Below are 9,686 nucleotides of genomic sequence, written 5' to 3' on the forward strand. Positions count from 1 at the left end.
AAAAAAGAAATCATCTGAAAATTTGAAAAAGTGAATACACTATAGTGGCCTAAAATAAAATGATGACAGTATGACAGAATCTGAAAAAATACACACAAACGCAAAAAATATAGTAATAGAAATTAAATAAAAATACTTTTAAAATAAATTGAAAGTAAAAATGAAGTTTTTCTCTTTCTGCATTCAAGAAAAAGGAAAAAGAAGAAAAGAAAAAGAAAGAAAAAAAGGAAATTGTTTGAAAATTTGAAAAGGTGAGTACACTGAAGTAGACTAAAATAAAATGATGGAAGTAAAGTAGAATTTGAAAAAAAATTTACACAAAAGTAAAAAATATAGTAATAAAAATTAAAGACAGATATTGTTAACAAAAATTGAAAATAAAGATGAATTTTTTTCTTTTTCTGTATTCCAGAAAAAGAAAAGAATTGGAAAAGAGAAAAAGAAAAAAGAAAAAAAACAAAAAAAAAAAAAAGAAAAAAATGAGTAGATGAACCTGCTAACAGATTGAAGTAGGACTGAAATTGCTTCATTTTCCCCTGGAGATCAGTCTACATAGCTCTTTATAGTCCATAAATTAAGCGGCAGTGAGGCTTGTGTTTTTGAAGAGGGAAGTTGGCCCATTTGGGCAGGGCTCGGTGTAACAGCTCCACTCTCCACTAGATGGCGCTGCTAGCCTACTGGGGTGGATTGTTGTGGTGTTCATAGGTGCATATGCGCATGCATGGGAGCGGTGACAATGGTGCCACCCAGCTACCCAGTCTGTTCTCCCATATCAGTAATCGCGTACCTGTCCTCTTTCTTCAGCTCTCATCCACTGCCTGCTTTTTCATGCTCCGTGACCAGGCCCCAGGCAGTATCTCTCTCCCAAGTTTTGTCTCAGATGCAGCTGTTTTCTCCAGCCCCTTACTTCTGAAAGACTGCGGTTTTGACCTGTTCCGCCCCTCTGTGGGAGGGTCTCACCAAGCAATGGCTGAATGAGCAACGGCCAAATATCGGCTGCACCCAGGAATGCCTGCTGGACCCTGCTGTTGCCCGTGCCCTAAGACTGCGGCCAGGTGCTAGCCTGTCCCCCAAAAAGTTCGCGAGACAGTGTAGCAGCAGCGTTTCAGGGACTATGGAAAATCACAACACACATCTGGCACCAAGTTTTACCCTCAGCGACCTTGCCCCAGCACCAGCAAATGTGGCCGCCTTCCAGGGTCTGCTGGGACCAGGTGGCTTCAACAGTCTCTATCAAATATCCTTCCAGCAGTGGAACTGCTTTTCCCCGTGTGGCTTGAGAACCTCCAGGACCCCACTCTGTTCCTGCGGATTTGCCCTTGCCACCAGAGGACCACCAGGTATCGAGCTGCGGAGTTGCAGCCTTTGCACTCCCCTTGTTTACAGTCTTAATGGAATTAAACCCTCTCCTTTCTTCTTTCTCCTTTCTCCGTTTTTAGTTTAGTCCCTGTGGCTGTTTCCAATTTTCCACTTTCTCTACAGCTGCTTTTGGGGAGAGGTGCTTTTCCTATATGCTCCCCCCCACCCAGTCTCTGTCCTCCTTCTGCCCGCAAAAGGGGTTCCCTACCTTTCGCGGCTTCTCACTCCCCAAGTTCAGCTCTCCGCACCACATACCTGCTGAATTCTGTGGTTCAGGTTGTGCAGATTGTTGTGTTAATCCTCCAATCAGGTTTCTAGGTGTGTAGGATGGTTTAGTGTTGGTCTGGCTGTATTTCATGGATACGAGACACACAAAAAGCTTCCATGCTGATCTGCCGTCTTGGCTTCTCCTCAGAACTTAAAGAATATTCTTAACTCCTCTGCTCAGTCTATCATTCATACATGGGCAATAAATATATACATAAATTCTTAGTATTTATTAGTGCCCCTTTGGAGATGCATAAATTTCTATTTACTGTGATAAATTTACATTAGCGATCATTTCTGGCTAAATTAAATGCCATCAATCAAACGGTGACAATAGTCAGATAACATTTCATCTTATTATGTATTTAGTAGTAGGTAGGTCCTAATCACTTAGTGAAGAGCAGGAGTGGGAGAAGACGTACCTGCAAATGATTGAGGCTGGTGCAGAATCCTGACAAATTCTGTAAGCGGCAGAACTATTGGTATCTCAACAGGACCTGGGATATGTTGCTTTAATATGCTGAATCACAACAGTAAATAGGGTGGCTCATTGTTGACCAATGTCAGGTTTGAGGACTCTTTGGCCAATTGTTATCAATTGACTGAGGCTTCACCTCCAGTGTGACCTAGAGACAGGAATGAGCAGATAGCCAAACTCCTATTTTTTGAAAAAACTAAATACACTATCACTTTATAAACTCATTCCAAAAAAAATAAAAGCCTCAAAAATAAAGGATTTAATCTGATATTACCTGTCCTTGTAATGGGCAAAATTACTCAACCAATGGCAACCAACATAAAATTGTTTTAAGACATTGGCTTTGTTGATTCCTGGTATTACATAAAATTGAGAAAACTAACTGTACTTAATATATATTACTTCACTTACTGGTAGTATACAAAGGCCCTGTGCTGAAATCTGTGGATCTGGAGATGAAGTAGGTAAGATCCAAAATTGAGTGGCTTTGTAGTCTTATAAGAGATGGATAAACAATAATAATGCCAATATAATAAGTTCAATGATAAGGCATTCATAACATATTTAGAAAGAAAGTCATTCTGCATAGGGAGTAGAGAAGAGATGTCTTGCAATCATGACAATAAGGGAAAGACGATGATTTAAGCTTTGGTGGGAGGTACATAGGTATAATCACAAAGAAGAACATTCAGTTCAAAGGACAGATTTAAGGAATGAAAGTACTCCAAAAAATGGCGAGGGACTCTATGTAGCTGAGAGACATATTCCAATTGGCAGGAGACACAGCAAACATTAATATTGTTGTTCCAATGTATTTCATTTCCAATATTTTATTCAAGGTTGGGTCCAATTCCTGATGAGTTAAAATTCTGTATTTGCTTTTCTCATTCAGATTAGGGTATCTCAATGCAAGCATGTAATGTAAATCTACCCTGCTTCATTTAAAAATAAGTAATGCATTCACAAGCAATGTGTGCTTGAACTATTATTGGTAATAAATAATTTAAACCTCACCCACCATTTAACATATCAGCCTATTAACATGACTGATGATACCACTGTGCAGAGTATAGAGTGTACATTAAGTGACATGGTCAGGGACAGAGGTGAATGTGAGGAGTGGCTTATAAGTGCTGTCTTTCTGAACTTAAAGCCTGCATACTCTCTAAATGGTTCTACTCTTTGGTTTAATATCTAATGTGCATTTTGCAAGTTGTCCTGTACATTTATAAATTGTTTTTCATTGTCATGCTCACTAATAAAATGCTTTTACAGGAATAGCTGAGGAAACATTATGCAATTTTAAGATGCACTGATATCCCCCTACATTGGGTCTCAGGAAGGAGTAACATACAATTACTACTATTCTAGTGTAAATTTTCAAAACGATACACAATAAGTGAATTGATCTGGCAAACTCCCCCATGAAATCCACTCATCAGAGTCCTCATTAGCTCTCCAGACTACTGCAGTGTTTCGGCTTCTTCTTCTAAACCATAGCTCCCCTAGGAGTTCAACTACTATATGTATATGTATATGTATATGTATATATATATGTATATGTATATGTATATGTATATCTATATCATCTATATCTATATCTATATCTAGACATATCTATATCTATATATATAGAGAGATATATAGATAGATATGGAAATTTATATATTTAATTCTTAAATTGTTTTAACAGCAAGATCTGCAGATGATAACTACTGAAAGTCTAGTCCATCTTGGCCAACAGAGACTGACAATGTTAACTTACCTGTTTTTGAAGACAAGGACATGGCATTTGCTGTTGTCATAATTAAGGTTCTGCAAATTTCCTGCCTATGACTTATTCTCATTCCTCACAGAAACTTTGTCCTTCTTGTTAAGCTCACTCACTCACAGTTTTTATTTATTATTTTATTTATTATCCTGATTTGTTTCCACAGTAAATATCTGCTACATGCTACTTCTGTACTGTTACTCATATCAACAAATAGAATGCGTTCAGTTATTCCCTACCCTGAACTTTGACTTCATATTTATTAGAATTTATGCCAATACTTCTAGGCACTGAGAATTGCATAATACAGAGAAAATACTCATGTTTAATCTAAAAGTAAAGATAATGATAATAGAACCCAGCTTTGTTACAAATCTAATGAAGTGAGACTAAATGTGAGTTACAATGTGTGCTATAAATAAGAAATATTTTGAAAATCCTTCACATTTCAGGGGAATGTAAAACATCAAATATACAAACCTTGGACTTTGTTGGGTAGGTTAGCAAGCTGCGTTTCCTGGAGATTGCAAAAACAAAATAAAATACAAATAACACAGAAACAAAAAACACTGAAATAAGAGGAGGTCATGATTTGGAACTCATGTCTCCACTTACTAAAAGTTCATGAGAAGCCCATATTAACTTTGCCTCCCTCAAAGTTCATCCTACAAACATAAGGTTTTGTAGCTGATGAGGGAATTTAAGGCATGTTACTAATATGTCTTAACTGGCCATGTGAAAAGTTGACTATATGGCCACATAGTAACATCCAGACTACTTAGAAGATTTTTTCAGTAGCTGGGGTGACCATAATGCAAAATCCAAAATCTAGGACAAAAAACCTGGGTGGCTCAGCTGGTTAAGCATCTGACTTCTGCTCAGGTCATGATCTTGCAGTTTGTGAGTTCAAGCCCCACGTCGGGCTCTGTGCTGACAGCTCAGAGCCTGGAGCCTGTTTCAGATTCTGTGTCTCCCTCTCTCTCTGCCCCTCCCCCACTCATGCTCTGTCTCTGTCTCTGTCTCTATCTCTCTCTCAAAAATAAACATTTAAATATAGTGCAAGTATTACTATAATCTACATCGTTTAATAATTATATATGCATATATGCACATATGTAGCAACTTTCAATGCAAGATCTTACACTGAAGATGTGTTAGCTTATATATGCATCATCACACTGGCTTGTAAGAGCTGAACTTCAACAACAGTCTGCAAGGCAGAGCAAATATTACAATTCTTCCAAATCTATAGATGAAGAAATTGAGAATTGGAGAAGAAAAAATTACTTTGTAACAGTGAATACAGTTTTACAGAATGAGTTGCAGCCTTTCAAATCCTTTTATACAGAAGTGCCTTTAACACCACAGCACAGTCACTTGCTTCTGCCTGTTGCTAATGGCTCTCCAAATGTCACTGCACCTACAGGAATCAGGATGTGTGTGGGTGTATTGGGTGCACTTCCTCAGAGAGACCATGATTAGGAAACCTTCTTGTCTTATGTTTTCACCTTGTGTATATTTAGTTTTCCAAGTTATTCCTGTTTTGAAACATTGAAAAAATCAATGCAGTCATCTATTCTAGGATTCATTTTTTAATTTTTATGATTTTAATAATTTCTGTGCTTAACCATGTAAGGGATAATTTATCCAGTAACTAATCTCTGAATGGATTTTAGGTTTAAAATCTAAAACCTTTGGAAAACAGCTTTACTTCATCCTTCTCATATAAATTTCTTTCAAATTACACGAACCAGGGTTGAAGCTAATGGAGTTGGGCCAATCTATAACATGGAATACTGCACCTTAGTTAAAGAATCAGTTCACATTTTCTATACTGGTATTAAAGATGCCTGTGATCTGAATTATTTCAAAAACAATATAATTATTTTATAAACGACAAATTAGGCACATAATTTTACACACACATTTATACACACAGACACAGACACACAGGCAGACTCCAAGTATGTAGAATAGAGGACAAAGGATTGAGAGAGTACACACCCAACACTTAACAACAGTAGTGGGGTTGGGCTATAAGGAGAGACTGAGAGGAAGCGTGTTGAAGGATGGTACTTTCATGTTTTACTTTATATATTTCTGTGTTGAAGGTCTTTTAAAAATATAACTTCAGGGGCGCCTGGGTGGCGCAGTCGGTTAAGCGTCCGACTTCAGCCAGGTCACGATCTCGCGGTCTGTGAGTTCCAGCCCCGCGTCAGGCTCTGGGCTGATGGCTCGGAGCCTGGAGCCTGTTTCCGATTCTGTGTCTCCCTCTCTCTCTGCCCCTCCCCCGTTCATGCTCTGTCTCTGTCTGTCCCAAAAATAAATAAAAACGTTGAAAAAAAAATTTAAAAAATATAACTTCAATGTGCATTCTGCATCACATTTGTATTTAGAAAACTACACAATGGGAATGTTATTAAAATGCACAGGAACATTTTTAAAATATTCTCAGACCCCAAAACTAGACATCTAAGAACTTAAAGAATAATTACAGATATTTTTAGATTTCACAAATTGGAAAAAAAATAGTTCAACAATAAGGATTGCATAAGAAGTATATTATATAAAACATGTTCTTTCAAATAATATAGATGGAGAATTTTGTTCAAAATATATTATTTAATAAAAAACACTGAAAGAATGGGAAAGTATCATAGATTTTTAATTTTGTTTATAAATATATCTAGATAGAACACTACATGGAAAAATACACATTTAAGTGTCTACAATGCTTGCCTCAGATCATTGAAACTTTGGATAATGATATGTACATTTAATATGTATGTTTACCTTCTTTTATTACATATAATTTCTACCTTTGATAGAATATGTAATGCTGTAATTTTCCTATTTAATCTAAGTAACTACTACAACATGTAAATGTTCTAATCTGATGTTGCAAATGGAGACTCTCCTAATACCTAAATGGTTGACAGGAGGCTTTGCATTAAGCCATTTTTCTTACGCAGACCATATTCTCCCTCTCTTAAACCTTAAGTGCCATGCATGCCTCCTGGCTTTATAATTCCTCCGTCCAGTCATCTTCCATGTTATTGTTCATGCAGTTTCTTTTGTCGTTTTCCAGGTTAATGAACTCTATCACCTTGAAGACCTCCTGAAAACTGCTGATGGATGAGGTTTGCCACCCCCTCTCTGTGTCCCATTCATTTTGTTCAGACTTTGATATATCATTAATCATAATGTGGAGCATTTGTTTGTTGGGTTACAGGTCGGCTGACAATACAGTGAGATTCTGAATGCTGGAATTATGGCTCAGATGTGGTGTACAATAAATAGTTCTTGGGCAGCATCGAAGAAAGTGTCTGATATGTAACACATGTTCACTGAAGTCAGTCTTTGTATTCTGGCCTGCACATCAATAGCACTTGTTGAATTTTTTCTAGATTGGCAACAAACAAGCTTTCTAAGACAGACAGGGAAAGAAAAAACTGTAAAATAGTATGCATTTGGTTCCTTGATATAGATCTACTTTATGAGGAAAGAGGAAGTACTCACCTTTGTTCTTCTTGATGTGTCAAATATTCTAGAAGTGTTCATTAATACAAGTGGCCTTAATTCTAAGAGCAACATGAAGAGAATCAAGACTTATTCAATAACAGTAAGAAAACAAAACAACAAAAAATACCACCACCATCCCCCCCCCACCACAAACTAGTTACTAATTTGCAGGGCTCCTTACCTTATTGCGCAGCAAGGAAATTGGATGCCATTACAAAGATTATACGCAGAGATGGGAACAAACGCTCGTGTGAACTCTCAGGTCATGGGAAATACTTCAAAAATATTAGACTTACTGTTCTTTTAAGGAAAGTCCAGTTTCCCTTGCTCACAGCTTAATGCAGATCTCGTCAACTTATCATCATGATAGTTGCCACGGAAAGGAAACAGAGAAAAAAAATAATAAATTCATGAAATAAAGATCAACTTTGTGCAAAAGAGTAAAAGAAAGTTACTGGGAAGGAGGCTGCTCCTGCACGGACAATGGGAGAAAATATTAAAGTAGAGGGTTGAATTAAGAGAACAAATTGGAAACCATCATGAAGGCAGAGCTAACACTAATTTCTCATGTTCTGCATTGCCCATCCTACCACCAAGCCTGGAAGGCCACGACCTCTGCTGTGATTTAAAAAAAAAAAAATAATTTACTTATGTTTGAGAGAAAGAGAGAGAGACAGAGACAGAGATAGAGAGATAGGACAGAGACACGGTGTGAGCAGGGGAGGGGAAAAGAGAGGGAGACACAGAATTCAAAGCAGGCTACACAGGCTCTGAGCTTTCAGTATTGAGTCCACGGGTTGAACTCACTAGATGTGAGATCATGATCTGAGCCAAAGTCAGATGCCCAAGTCAGAGGCCCAACTGACTGAGCCACCCAGGTGTCCCATTTTTTAAATCTCAACTTCCCCTTAGTTGTCACTGTCAGGATAACCATAATAATTAGGATTATTAGATATGGTTCTAAGATAAGTGAGATCTCATCATTTGCTTTATGGAAGGAATTGATATACAAGAAATCCTGGTACGAAGAAACTCAGAGCAATGCAGAGCTATTCAAACAACACTAGGATTGGTGATAAATCCTGACCATGGTAAGGATAAAAAAATGTTGGGGTGCCTGAGTGGCTCAGTCAGTTAAGCGTGCAACTTTGGCTCAGGTCAAGATCTCACAGTTCGTGGGTTCAAACCCTATGTCAGGCTTTGTGCTGACAGCTCAGAGCCTGGAGCCTGCTTCAGATTCTGTGTCTCCCTCTCTCTCTGCCACTCCCCTGCTCACACTCTGTCTATCTCTCTCTCTCAAATAAACATTAAAAGTTAAATAAAAACATTTGTTATGTCAATATATATTTGTTGAACACATTTTGTGTGCAAAGAAACAAGGAAAGTTTACAGAGACTGGACTTTACAGAGAATCAGTTGATATAATAGGCTGTGTTTATAATCAAGGCAGTTCAAAGTTAACATTTGAATAGATAAAATAAAAGTGGCAACAAATAACAAGTGTTGGCAAGGATGTAGAGAAAATGGAACCTTCATGCACTGTTGCTGAAAATGTATATTGTTATAGACACTGTAGAAAACACTATGGAGTTTCCTCAAATAATTAAAAATAGAAATACCATATGATCCAATATTTCCACTATTAGGTATTTACCCAAGGAAGATGGAAACATTAATTTCAAAAGATATATGCACTCCCACATTTATTGCAGCATTATTTACAACAACCAAGATATGGAAGCAACCTAAGTGTCTGTCAATATACAAATGGATAAGAAAAATGTGTTACATATATGCAATGGAATACTACACAAACATGAAAAGGATGTGATTGCGCCATTTGAGGCAACAATGATGAACCTAATGAAATGTCAGCCTGAGAAAGACAAATGCCAAATGACTCCACTCCACAAAAGAAATCTAAAAAATAAAACAAACAAACAAAACAAATAAAAAGCAGAATCAGACCTATAAATACAAAAAACAAATGGCCAAAGGGGAGAGGGGTGGGAGATTGGGCAAAATAGGTGAAGGAGAGAGGGAGATATAGGCTTTCAGTAATAGAAGGAGTAAGTCTCAAGAATAAAAGGCACAGTGTAAGGAATATAATCAACAATATTATAATAGTAAGGGAACAGGACAGATAGGAACCACACTTGTGGTGACCACAGTATAATGTAGGGACTTGTCAAATCACTAAGTTGTACACTTGAAACTAATGTAACATTGTGTGTCAACTATACTCAAATTAACAATAAATAAGTAAAAGTTAACATTTGACTACACATC

General features: G+C 37.2%; 1 long non-coding RNA gene across 1 annotated transcript; it reads right to left on the bottom strand.

Annotated features, from left to right (window-relative positions):
• Positions 1 to 6,696: 6,696 nt before the first annotated feature.
• Positions 6,697 to 8,556, bottom strand: LOC123384219. The gene is made up of 3 exons (XR_006594949.1): positions 7,694 to 8,556; positions 7,395 to 7,456; positions 6,697 to 7,302 (listed from the first exon to the last, which is right to left on the bottom strand). It is a non-coding gene; the product is annotated as an uncharacterized LOC123384219 (long non-coding RNA).
• Positions 8,557 to 9,686: the final 1,130 nt, after the last annotated feature.

Source organism: Felis catus, chromosome A3 (genome assembly GCF_018350175.1).
Source record: "Felis catus isolate Fca126 chromosome A3, F.catus_Fca126_mat1.0, whole genome shotgun sequence".
Classification (NCBI taxonomy): Eukaryota; Metazoa; Chordata; class Mammalia; order Carnivora; family Felidae; genus Felis; species Felis catus.